At 43.2% G+C, this 13,714-nt stretch overlaps 1 long non-coding RNA gene across 1 annotated transcript; it reads right to left on the bottom strand.

Annotated features, from left to right (window-relative positions):
* Positions 1-4,022: 4,022 nt before the first annotated feature.
* On the bottom strand, positions 4,023-6,876 carry LOC124140275. The gene is made up of 3 exons (XR_006861900.2): positions 6,644-6,876; positions 5,735-5,846; positions 4,023-4,799 (listed from the first exon to the last, which is right to left on the bottom strand). It is a non-coding gene; the product is annotated as an uncharacterized LOC124140275 (long non-coding RNA).
* Between the last annotated feature and the right edge of the window lie 6,838 nt (positions 6,877-13,714).

The raw sequence follows: 13,714 nt of genomic DNA, 5'->3' as shown, positions 1-13,714 counted from the left end.
CTGATGCATCATGTAATATTGATGAGGTAAGTAAGATATACATGAATGACGTCTTTCGCTGACGTGACTGTGTTGAAAGCTTTTGAAAAAAGGACCCCCTGATTGGAAATTTAGACACAGCAGGTGGTTTTAAATTGTCTGCGAGCAACTTAAATGCCAGCAAGTGTTGAACTCCTACGTAATTATGTTGTTAGGAGATACAGCTAGACTTGCGAAAGTCTGATTGTTATATTTAAATTTAAGTCTTGCGCAACGCATATTTTTTTACATATTTAACGGATGTGCGCATGCGTGACATCTTTACTGTGGTAGTCCTTCGTGTTTATTCTGCAGACAACCCAAACAATTTTATTACAGAACAACCGCCTAAAAGAAAACACCCCGCTTGTAATTCCATCTCAGTCTGGTCTAAATGAAGTGTTTCATCTGCTTCAAATTATCCCATGTGTTTCAGTGGTCCGTCGTTATGAGGCATTACAGGGGGACACATGATTTAAGGATTTACTACCCAATTTAAACCACATGTCATGACGTAACACTCCCATTCACGTCAGTGAATGTCACGTGACACACATCCGTTATCTCACCAGAGTTGAAGGAAATTAAAAAAAGTGAAGAAATATATTTCATATACGCATCACATTTTATAGGTTACATAAAACAGAACGTGTTGAAAATGCAAAGTCGAGCCTTTTCATGATTATGGGGCACATATAATTAAAACTGAAAAAAATGACACACTGTTAAAAATAGACACTCATTTTCAACGTTGTATGAGGTGAGGTGAAATGGGGTTTAACGTCGCGTCCAAGATTAGTGCACTTATATAGCGACGTGCATGTACGTGTGTGTGTTTGTGTGGCTGCTTGTACTAGTCCGGACTGATGCCGATTTATAGTGCTAGCTCACTGAGATTCCATGCCGCAGTTTAACATGAATACCCCACTCAGACACAGTATACTGACTCCGAGCGGACCAGTCCTTGTTTTAGCCCCTTAATGCCGAGCGCCAGACAGGGTAACAACAAGTACCCCCTTATAACGTCTTTTGGTTCCGGGCGGACCCTCTACCACTAGGCCACGGAGGCGGTCCAACGTTGTATGAAATACAGTATTTAGTATGAAGATCCGGACCAGAATAGGTCTTCAGAAACCCATGTTTCTCGTTAGAGGCGTCTATGCTTGTCTTTAGAGGCGAATAACGGGATCGGGTGGTCAGGCTCGCTGACTTGGTTGATGCATAATAAGATGTCTCAATTGCGTAGATCGTTGATCATGATGTCAATCACTGGATTATCTGGTCCAGACTTGATTATTTACAGACCTCCGTCGTAAAGCTGAAATATTGCTGAGTGCGGCGTTAACAAACAAACAAACAAACTTATTCTGTTCGGAAGGGGGGTTAAAGGGAAAGGTTATATTTGCATGTTGAAAATGTAATTCATTCAACGTATCTACAGCTTGCAACTCATATTGTTCGCGCTTGACATAGAATGCGACATAATGGTAGCTCGTTGTAGGTTCGACTTAATAAACATATTTACAGTGAGCCCTAATTTGTATCTGAAAGACGTTATGAAACATGACAACGAAGAACCTTTACCTTATATACTGACAGCCAAAAGAAAGTATACACTCATGTTTGATGGTGGGATTCACGCCGTTTTAGCTTTTAATATACGGGGATTCATTTTGAGGATCAAACCAGACATTCTGCGTACATTGCGGAAACGATAACCATTAGGTTTTTTTTTCAACAACGCCAACGTTACCCCTAACCCTACCCCTGTCTCTACCACTACCCCTGTCTCTACCCTTACCCTTACCCCTGTCCCTGTCCCTACTCCTGTCTCTACCCCTGTCCCCCCCTACCCCTGTCCCTGTCCCTACTCCTGTCTCTACCCCTGCCCCCCCCCCCCCCACCCCTACCCCTGCCCCTGTCCATTTCCCCTGCCCCTGTCCCTGTCCCTACCCCTGTTGCTACCTCTGTCCCTACACCTTACCCCTACCCCTGTCCCTACCCCTGCCCCTGTCCATATCCCCTGCCCCTGTCCCTGTTCCCACCTCTGTCCCTACCCCTGCCCCTGTCCATATCCCCTGCCCCTGTCCCTGTTCCCACCTCTGTCCCTACCCCTAACCCTGTCCCTACCCCTGCCCCTGTCCATATCCCCTGCCCCTGTCCCTGTTCCCACCTCTGTCCCTACACCTTACCCCTAACCCTGTCCCTACCCCTGCCCCTGTCCATATCCCCTGCCCCTGTCCCTGTTCCCACCTCTGTCCCTACACCTTACCCCTGTCCCTGTTCCTACCCCTACCCCTGCCCGACCCCCTGCCCCTACCTCTGTCCCTACTCCTGTCTCTACCCCTGCCCTACCCTACTCTACCCTACCCTGCTCCTGTCATTGTCCCTACCCCTGTCCCGACCCCTAACCCTAAACCTGTCCCGAGCCCCAACCCCTACCTCACACAAGGTATACACACTAGTCACATATACATACATATACCGTCTAGCATATACACACACCCTGGTTGACTCTCGTATTGTAAGTACACAGAGTATATATTAATAACAAACCGTTATTTAAGAATTATTTACATAAGCTGCAGATGAGACTACAATTATGTCGAGCCATTGTAAGCAACCAAACAATTCATTTCGACGCAATATCCACCCTCAAACAACCTAACAATGACCCGCCTATGTGGTATTTACAATTTACACACATAAGAACAAACATTAATTTTCAAAGTAAACAAGATAAGATTGTACATGAATTCGTCATGAGACGATAAGTCTTGTGTCGTTCAAGGCTCCCATAGGGAACTGGTGGTATCGGGCACCCTTCACGGTAGACTTGGGGTGCACGTGGTCCCGTGTACTGTACGCTTGTTGTGTTCTATGCACAAGATACCTCAGATAAGAGGCATTACGACCATCGGGGGGGATGAGTGAGTGTGTGAGTTGGGTTTAACGCCACTTTTAGCAGTATTCCAGTTATATCACGGCGTGTCAGCTTATTGTGGGAGGAAAGCCCGAAGTGATGCAGGTCTCTGACGTTTACAACTTCGGTGAAACCAACGAGCACGGGTATGGTGCTGACAAACCTAGAAACATAATCGGGGCGAACCGGGATTCGAACCCACAATCATAGGTTTCTGGCGTGTCCAAGGGACGCAACTCTGCACAGCGAATCGCGGCGCCTTAGACGACTGGGCCACCCGTGCCCCCTCGGGGGGATGAAGCTACCAAACAATCGGACGGCGTGTCATCATTTCAAACTTAATCTTAAATAAATATAAACTAGTAAAATTACTTATTGGCAGGTTTTACTACAGCCAGCTTCGGATATAAAAAGTCTGATGTCTCGAATATTCGACTTATCCGAGGAATGGCGTTATCAGCTTTAAGTCGGTTATAACGGGACTATGCCTCTGGGAAAAAGTAAAGCACCGCTTACTATATATACTTCCTTACGATTCTTTTATTAAATGGGTTTTTTTTATTTATGACACAACAGTTATTTTTGTTTACAAAGCGACATTCTCGTATTGAAATACAGAAAACGAGACTGGTTACCTAGTAAATGTGTGTGTAAGTGCTCAAAGCAATCGTGTGACTGCCCTCTCTATTGCTTCTTCTGTTTCTTTGCATCATAATGGTATGACTCAGTGTTTGCAACCATCTGGAGAAACATACACTGTTCTTGTACCAACTTATCATCAGGTACCGGTAGCATCTTGGACATAGAGCACACTGAGATGAATGCAAAATGTAATTATTTCCAAAGGATACATGGAAGTTCGGAACATATGATACTAAAAGGGGGTTGCTTAACTTTTTTCAAGGTGTATATACATGTTATGTCCAGTGGGTGGTGAATGAATGAAAAAATGGACGAACGAATGAATGTCTTTATTTCCTCCAGATAAATCCAAAGATTCTCAAAACATCAAAATTATGTAATTAAAAAATGAAAACAACAATATAATCAAACATATATATCTCAAAGGTGGTTTCGCGTATATACAGGCTTTAAACAGTGAGAAGTATTGCTAATATTATTACCAAAAGTTGATCAGGATATGTTTTATTTAATATAAATACATATAATATAACAGTAAAATGCCACATTGCTTCAGTATTATCATTGTTATGGGATACAGTGTTTCTAACCCTTTGTACTGATTATCAATCAATCCATCTTTATCCAACGACTTAAAGACCACAGGCCCATAGTACATGTAGTATTAATAAGCAAATGTGACGACTGATGGGACAGCACTTTGCAAAAATATAATAATTTTAATTTGAAACAATTTCCCTCAACACTGAAGAAGAAGAATATGAGCAAATATGCTACTCAAAATAAGTTAAAGAACACCCGATTCTTTCATATTTCTTTCGTTATCTGGCATGACAGATTTACTATAGCAATATGAAAGAATCGGTGTTCTAATTTATCCAGAGAAGTATATAAGGCTTACGAGTGACGGACAGACACCGATTTATGCTTAAAGTATTTCCCCGACAAACTACCATTTCTTTTTTAACACCTCAACTACTCAAGTTTCGGAATGTATGCTGAGGGAAACCGTTCCCACAGATATCTTTCAGTCACAATGATCACTTGTACACAAACTGACTCGATTAACCAGCTCTGTAGAAATTCCCAAATATGACAGTAGGGACACAGTTCGTTCTGCGAGCCCCATCCATGAATCACACGGCGTTCTTTCCCTGCAGGACCAGACACAACCCTCCACCCCGTCTCTCCGCCATGCCGTGCCACGGGAACCAAACTTAAAGAGAAGGAAAGAAGAACCCCTTTAAAAATCTCTTGACTTTTTACTAAAGGGTATATAGTTTCAGAATAAGACATGCTTTGGAAATAACTAACGTCTAAATGACTACGCGTAGAGAGTTCTGTGTCTTCTAAATATCATCAATCACAGCAAGGAGAAGTTAACGTCATGTTCTTGTAATATATAGTGTGCTTCCAAGTCACATTTACACACAATTGCAAATACACACATCTACATGTACAATGCACAACTTGCTGTAATCGTGGGATAATGCACTATTTCCTGTAATAAGTGTCTCCAACAACGTATTTTCGTCGGGTGACGAGGCAGAGCAGATTATCGTTAAAGTGGATTGGAGTGAGTGAGTGAGTGGGTTGGGTTTAACGCCGCTTTTAACAGTATTCCAGTTATATCGCGGCGTGACAGCTTAATGTGGGAGGTAAGCCCGAAGTGATGCAGGTCTTAGACGTTTATCACTTCGGTGAAACCCACGAGCACGGTATGGTGCTGACAAACCTAGAAACATAATCGGGACGAACCGGGATTCGAACCCACAATCATAGGTTTCTGGCGTACCAAAGGGACGTAACTCTGCACAGCGAATCGCGGCGCTTTAGACGACTGGGCAACCCGTGCCCCCTTCCTCCGAAAGAAATAAACATTTCCCTCATTTAGAAAATACATACGAAAATCATGAAGTAATGTAAAATTTACTTAACTGAAATGATGTAAATACTTTTTACTGTGTAAATAACTATCTTCACCATACACATTTTCTTTAAGATTTCTAAGCGTTCTTAATTGAGCAAACGCCCTGTCAGTCACGTGACTACAACTATAGTTTGTTCGTTCAATTGTATACTCTGGGCCAAGGGCCGAAATACTGAATAAACACCTATGTCTGAGTGTCTGTCTGTTACTCGGCCCATTACCTCAAAGCGGCATAAGCTGTGACGGTTATAAGTCTGTGTTAATCGGAGAGGGTCCTACTTGTCTGTATTACTGGAGTCCAGGTTCGATCCTCACATCTTGGTTTGGTTGAACCTGTCCACCATGCGGTATATCTATTTAGGTCCTACACACCAACAGATCTCCATATTTCATAAGAAATACTTGGTTATTGTAACACGCTTAGTTTCTGATGAGACCGCCTCCGTGGTCTAATGGTAGAGCGTCCGCCCGGAGAGCGGAAGGTCCGGGGTTCGATCTCCAGCCGCGTCATACCAAAAGACGTTAAAAGATGGTACTTGTTGTTACCCTGTCTGGCGCTCGGCATTGAGGGGCTAAAACAAGGACTGGTCGGCTCGGAGTCAGTATACTGTGTCTGAGTGGGGTATTCATGTTAAACTGCGGCATGGTATCTCAGTGAGCGAGCACTATAAATCGGCATCAGTCCGGACTAGTACAAGCAGCCACACACACACATACACGTGCATGCACGTCGCTATATAAGTGCAATAATCTTGGACGCGACGTTAAACCCCATTTCACTTCACTTAGATTCTGATGAAGACCAATGGCCCGTTCCAAAAAGCAATCTTACAATGCTAAAACGATCGTAGCTCCCATAAGTTAACGCAGACTTGCGATAGTCGTAGCGCTCAGGTCGCATTGTAGAACGGCGCCCTGTTCAATACATGAATGTTTATTACGGTTTAATATATCCATAAAAACATACGTCATACCGAAACGACCAAATCAGATATCCAACACGTGTTGTCAAACACGTCACATTTTTTTATAAATCCTTTCAATATATTTTTTTTACATTCTCCTTGAAACAATTACGCCATAAAAGCGAGTTAACACCTTGCCCAAAAATTAAAAATATAAATGCTTACATACAACCGGTCCCACGCACCAACAATGGAGTGTCGCTCTCAACAGCTCACCTCAGTCGTAAGAAACTGTTGTTGATAAATTGGATGATGTCACCAGGCCTTCAGCCAATTGGAATTGAGAGCTCAATGGGTGTACACCCGGTCACTTGTGCTCCTAACGCTGTTGTCTATACCCACTTGACACCCAGCACACCCAGACTGCTTGTTCGTGCACTCTATCCGGAGATATATCATCACACAGACGACTTGTTTGTGCAAAGCTCACTAGAGCATTTCTTTTCGCGGGTGTTTTAAGTATTGAATAAGTGTTGTCATCCTTGACTCACCTGCCACAAAGCTTATTGTATGGTGTGTGTTCTTATGACAGGTGTAGTCTCGGTACGTATTGCACGGCTTTCTCGTGTATATTGCATATTTCCGTCACTGAGTATTGCACGGTGCTATCTCGTGCATATTGCATATTTCCGGACCCGTGAAGATCCGGGGAAGAATTGGTCTTCAGCAACACATGCTTGTCTTAAGAGGCGACCAACGGGATCGGGTGGTCAGGCTCGCTGACTTGGTTGATGCATGTCATTGTATCCCAATTGAGTAGATCGATGCTCGTGATGTCAATCACTGGATTGTCCGGTCCAGACTCGATTATCTACAGATCGCCGTCATTAAGCTGGAATATTGCTGACTGCGGCGTTAAATAACAAACAAACAAAGCATATTTCCGTTACCGAGTATTGCATGGGGCCATTTCGTGCATATTGCATATTTCGTCACTCAATATATATTTCACGGTGTCGTCTCGGTGCATATTGCACGGTTGGTTAGTTGTCTATATTTTCAGTGTTCGAAATACCTGCCTGCCCGACCGTCCGAGACGGGTTGATTTCAACTCGGGCTGCCAGATTTTCAAATCCCCCTGCCCGACGGTCGGGTTATATTTCATATGTGAAAATAATCAAAATATTTCCCGATGATAAGCATTAATTCACATGTAAAGATGAATGATAAAATGTAACCAAAAAGAAACCCCGTTAGCTTATCCTGAGAAACATATGATTATAGTGGGCAGGCAGGTTTTGGTCAGGGCTGGCAAGTATTTCAGCTAGCCAGTCCTGTGGTCTGGCTGAAATTTTTGGGAGTTCATACCCTGATATTTTCTGACAAGGAATTCGTTTATATGCCTTTTTATTGTCCAACCGATTGTCGCATGCGACGATCGTCTTGGTGTGAACGCGATTTAGATCTATCGATCAATTACCTGACTATTCAAATATAACACTTGAAGGTGAGCGGGCCCAGCGAGGAAACAGCCGCGCAGTGCACACACAGTGGTTTGAACAGATCTTGACTTGCAACCTAAACTGCGTAAGGAAATGGTTTGCACATAACATGTTGCCGGTATAATGACGAGTTTAAATAAATAAAAACATGCCATTGATCATGTTTGGTTACAATTCAAATAAGTTTTCAGTAAGATTGATTGTGTGTACCTGACGTCATGGTGACGGGCGGATCCGGAATATGCATGAATTAACAAATGAATGTATTGGATACACAGCGTATTGTTGTATTTGTGTGTACGGCTATCACTATTGAAATAGTACATGTAAAGTGTCCCACAGAAGAGCGCTGTGCATGTTTGGCAGATATAATTGTATGTGCATGTAGGCTGTGGTTGTTTATACACGCAGTACAGACAATGATAGAGCTATGTGTAACTACGTGTAGCTGTCTCTGCCTCTCCTCTCTTTGTCTTTCTATCGCTATCATCTCTATCTGCCTAGAGAGAGAGAGAGAGAAAACAGATCTCTATCAGAGATAGAGATATACACAGAGATTGAAAGAGACAGACAGAGAGAGAGAGATAGTGGAGATAGAACAACAGAGAGAGGGGAGGGGAGATGTATATAGAGAGAGAAAGGTAGAAAGAGACACAGAAAGAGAGATAGAAAGACACACAGAGAATGAAAGAGAGAGAGATGGTGGAGATAGAACGACAGAGAGAGGGGAGGGGAGATAGGTAGAGAGAGACACAGAAAGAGAGATAGAAAGACATAGAGAATGAAAGAGAGAGAGATGGTAGAGATAGAACGACAGAGAGAGGGGAGGGGAGATAGGTAGAGAGAGAGAAAGGTAGAGAGAGACACAGAAAGAGAGATAGAAAGACACATAGAGAGGAGAGGGAGAGATATCTATACACAGAGAATGAAAGAGAGAGAGATAGTGGAGATAGAACGACAGAGAGAGAGGGGAGGGGAGATAGTTATAAATAGAGAGAGAAACAGAAGGCACAGAGAGAGGAGGAAGAGATGGGTATAAATATATAGAGAGGGACACACACATAGAGATAGAAAGAGAGAAAGCTACTTCGTATGAATTCTAATAGATTTCCTCTTCATTGTTATAATATGTTAAAAGCCTTGGATGAAAAGGGTAAATATTGTTTATGGGTGTCTGATATCAGGAATATTCTTTGTATGTCTGGTTTTTCTCTTGCATGGATATCTCAAGATGTTGGAAATGATAAACTATTTATCTTCATGCTTAAGCAAAGATTACTTGATATATTTTCACAAGATTGGCACTGTTAAATATCATCCTCAAGGTTTTTATGCCATTATACGAATATAAAATCATTACTTGTTCCTGAAAAATATGTATCTGTACTTCAGGATAGAACTTTGAGAAGATCTTTGTGTAAATAACGTATATCATTACATAATTTAAATGTTAATAATCTCAGAAAGAAAAATGTACAAGATAAAGAAAGTAGTTTATGCCGTTATTGTAATGAAGGTTATGCTGAGGATGAGTTTCATGTACTTCTCATTTGTAAATATTATCAGTTTCTTAGAAATAGATACCTCCCTATGATTTCAACTATGAACAAAGATGAACAACTGATGAAAAATTTGTTGAACTCCCGCAATGCTAATACAATATCATCTCTGTCAATATTCCCGAAAAAGATTTTTGAAATTAGACGTTAATATTATATGTAAACTTATTATTACCTACACGTGACTGTACATTGCTGATACAAAAAACAACAACACTTCTATACTATAGGCCATAAGACCTAAAATATTGAATAAACTTCTGTCTGTCTATCTGTCTGAAAGAGAGAGAGAGAGAGGAGAGGAGATATATCTATACACACAGAAAAAGAGAGACACAGATGGAGATATAATGAGATGATGGATATAGAACGAAAGATGGGAGGGGAGAAAGGTAGAGAGAGAGAGAGAAAGGTAGAGAGAGAGAAAGGTAGAGAGAGAGAGGAGGGAGATATATAGAAAGAAAGACAGGGAGAGTCACAAAGAAAATGAGACAGGGATGGTGGAGATTGAAAGACAGTGAGAGAGGAGTGAGAACAATCTATAAATAGAGAGAGAGAAAGAGAGATACAGAGAGACACACAAAGAGATGATAGAGATAGAAAAATAGAGGGGATGGAGAAAAAAGAAAGACTCTCTCTCTCTCTCTCTCCCCCCCCCTCTCTCTCTCTCCCTCCCTCTCTCTCTCCCTCTCTCTCTCCCTCTCTCTCTCCCTCTCCCCCTCTCTCTCTCTCCCTCTCTCTCTCCCTCCCTCTCTCTCTCTCTCTCTCTCTCTCTCTCCAACACTATATTCAACTGTACAGTGTATATAACAACGCCCACATATCACCAGCCTCAGTCTGGGTACAGGATCACAGGGAGGTATGTAATTAGCTTGTGAGGGAATATAAGAGGCATAAAACGTGTCGAGCATGTCTAACTCCCCGACAACACGTGTTCCCGTCACGCGGCTCGCACGACAAGGTGTCCACCGCCTCGGGCGCATGTCGGGTTGCCCTCTCCAGCGACGCAACATATTTGGGATATGTACTGTATTTTATCAGACTCGGTGCATGCCGCTTTTTGAATGGATAAATCCTCTTTGAAAACACGTGTTCTTCGTTTCGTGGCATGCATGTATACATGGTGTATTTATTAAATTCTCTTTGCAGTTTTTGTACTGCAACTACCGAAGGCCGCAGCCCGAGGTTATATTTGATGGTGCAACGGTGTCAAAAACAACAGTAACCCCCCGCGATACTAGTAACAATGTTTTCCTCTTCAGGGTGGCAAGAGCGTCAGGGTGGCCCAGTTGTTAAAGTGTTTGGCGGTGACGCTAGCGACCTGGTCAATTCCTAAGATGGGAACATGTGAAACCCGTTTTTTGGCTCCCCGCCATGATGTCGTTAGCGTGTTCCTAGAAACGGCGAACAGAATCCATCCACTCTTCAGGACGGAACATGGAATTCATGTCATTCTTCAGATTCAACAGATATTCTTTTTCAACCTGAGAAAATGTCACCGACCTCAGCAAGACATCATGAATGTCATCTTCATACATGAAATAATTTACTTGCTAAAAAAATAATATTTCCAATGGATGTTTTTTCGACAGACGCGTGATCCTGACAGACAGGTGAGTATTGTTTTACGCCGCTTTTAGCTGTATATCAGCAATATCATGGCGGAGGACACCAGAAATGGGCTTCACACATTGTACAATCAAACATTTGGGAATCAAACCCGGGTCTTCGGTGTGACGAGCGAACGCTTCAACTACTTGGCTAACACCCCCCGACCCTAAAGCCAGACAAACGCTTACCTCAAGGGTCAAGGTCAAGTAAGATGAGGTGAAATAGGGTTTAACGTCACAATACCACAGTTATAACATGAATATCTCACTCAGGCACATTACACTGACTTGAAGCCGAGCAGTCCTTGTTTTACCTCCTTAATGATGTCTGCCAGGCAGGGTAACAAGAAGTACCATATTTTAGCGTATTTTGGTAAGACACGCCGGGGATGGAAATACCGACCTTCACCTCTCATGCAGGGCAGGGGGCGGTCGGGTAGCCTAGTGGTTAAAGCGCTCGCTCGTCACGCCGAAGACCCGGGTTCGATTCCCGACATGGGTACAATGTGTGAAGCCCATTTCTGGTGTCCCCCGCCGTGATATTGCTGGAATATTGCTAAAAGCGGCGTAAAACCATAACACTCACTCAGGGCAGACGCTCTATCCACTAGAACAAGGAGTCGGTCACATCGGATATCAACATCCGCTCCTTGGACACAGCGTTGTAGCAAGCGGTGACGTTGTCGCTGAAGTTGGACGATGTCGCTGTTGTAGACGGCTGTTGCATTGTTGCTGCAGTAGTAGTTGTTTGTTGTTTCACGCACTCAGCAATATTCCAGCTACATGACGGGGTCTGTAAATAATGGAGTCTGGACCAGACAGTCTAGTGATTCATGAGAAATTGAGATGCGATGACATGCAGCGAGCCTGACCACCCGATCCCATTAGTCGCCTCTTACGACAAGCATAATCGCCCTTTACGGCAAGCATGGGTTGCTGAAGACCTATTCTACCCCGGAATCTTCACGGGTGAGAGCAACCTATGCCAGTCGTATGAGGTGATTAAAGGAATCGTCTGATCATGCCCAGAGAGTGGTTGGCTGCGTGACATCATACCCCGACAGAGTAGATCGATCGTTGCTCATAATATCAATCACTGGTTTGTTTAGTTATTGTCGCTCAATCCCATACCGTCGCCATGCAGCTGGCACAAACAAACGTCCAAACAAACATTTGTGACCAGAGATGGAATACTGTTTAAGTGTGAGGTGGTGAGTTTGGTTTTACGCCGCCTTTAGCAATATTCCAGCAATATCACGGCAGGGGACACCAGAAATGGGCTTCACACATTGTACCCATGTCGGGAATCGAACCCGGGTCTTCGGCGTGACGAGCGAACGCTTTAACCACTAGGCTACCCGACCGCCCCCATAGTGTATCAATCTATAGTAGACTCGTCCACCTGAACCAATAATGGCCTCGTCCAAAGCGTCTGCACGAGCCCACTGTCGTGCACTCTCTCCTCCCCGACAGGAACTGCGCATGACGCTCACAAACGCTCCGTTACGTCCACAACGCCAACGTATCAACGTGATTTCCATGCTTTACACAAACTCCGCGCAGCTTATATTTCTAAAATCTGATCCTCTCCTGTACTCTTTTAAAAACTAAGTCATGGGTAGCAAAGATGAAACGCCCGTTTATCAACATGCTCTCCGTATTAATCGTGCTTAAATGCATATCCTCCCTAACATGTAAAATAGATTGAGTTATTGGATATGCCTGACGAGCTGATTTGACGCAAAACAAAACTGAAGTAAAGTTCGACATGTTGGAACAGGTGAGAAAAGCATCACATTCCCTGGAGTACCTGCAGGCGTCCATCTGCACGGGCACCCACGGGGACCGGAAGTAGCGGGCGCCGCCCTTACAGGTGATGCATGTGCATGGTCGTACAGTCCCATTTCCTCGGCGTGATATGACTACTTAAACAGACGGGGATAGCATATCACTTTAATGGGTGTGTTTGCATACAACAGTTGGGCATGGGTGGTCATTGGTATGTCCTATTTAAAGCTGAAATGATTAATTGATTAAGAATACAAGCCGGGAAAACGATGACGATAATTAAAGCGTATAGAGACTGTTCAAGCGCGAAGTCAAAATCGCTCGTGGAGATGATGAATAGTCTGTTAATGTCGTATAAACTACAGATTATGGGTAATGTGGATGTTACGATGTACAATATAGAAGTTAGTTGTGTTGATATGTGGTTCTAAAAAAGAAGGATATAACGTTGTATAGTAGTGTTCGTTATATGGATATGATGTAAAATATAGAGATTATTTTATATGGATATGACGTTGCATAAAATAGAGATCGTGATAAGGATATGACGTTGCATAATATAGATATTAGGTTATATGGATATGACGTTGTACAGTGACTGAGTGAGAGAGTATGGTTTTACACGGCTTTTAGCAATATTCCAGCAATATCACGGCACGGGACACCGGAATATGGGCTTCACACATTGTACCCCCCATGTCGGGAATCGAACCCGGGTCTTCGGCGTGACGCGCGAATGCTTTAACCACCAGGCTACCCGACCGCCCCTGTAATATAGAGATTATGTTTTATGTATATGACGCTGTATAATATAGAGATTATGCTATATGGATATGA

The sequence above is a fragment of the Haliotis rufescens genome, unplaced genomic scaffold, assembly GCF_023055435.1.
Source record: "Haliotis rufescens isolate VD_foot unplaced genomic scaffold, xgHalRufe1.0.p SCAF_15, whole genome shotgun sequence".
NCBI lineage: Eukaryota > Metazoa > Mollusca > Gastropoda > Lepetellida > Haliotidae > Haliotis > Haliotis rufescens.
This window is presented reverse-complemented; position numbering and strand designations above follow the sequence as displayed.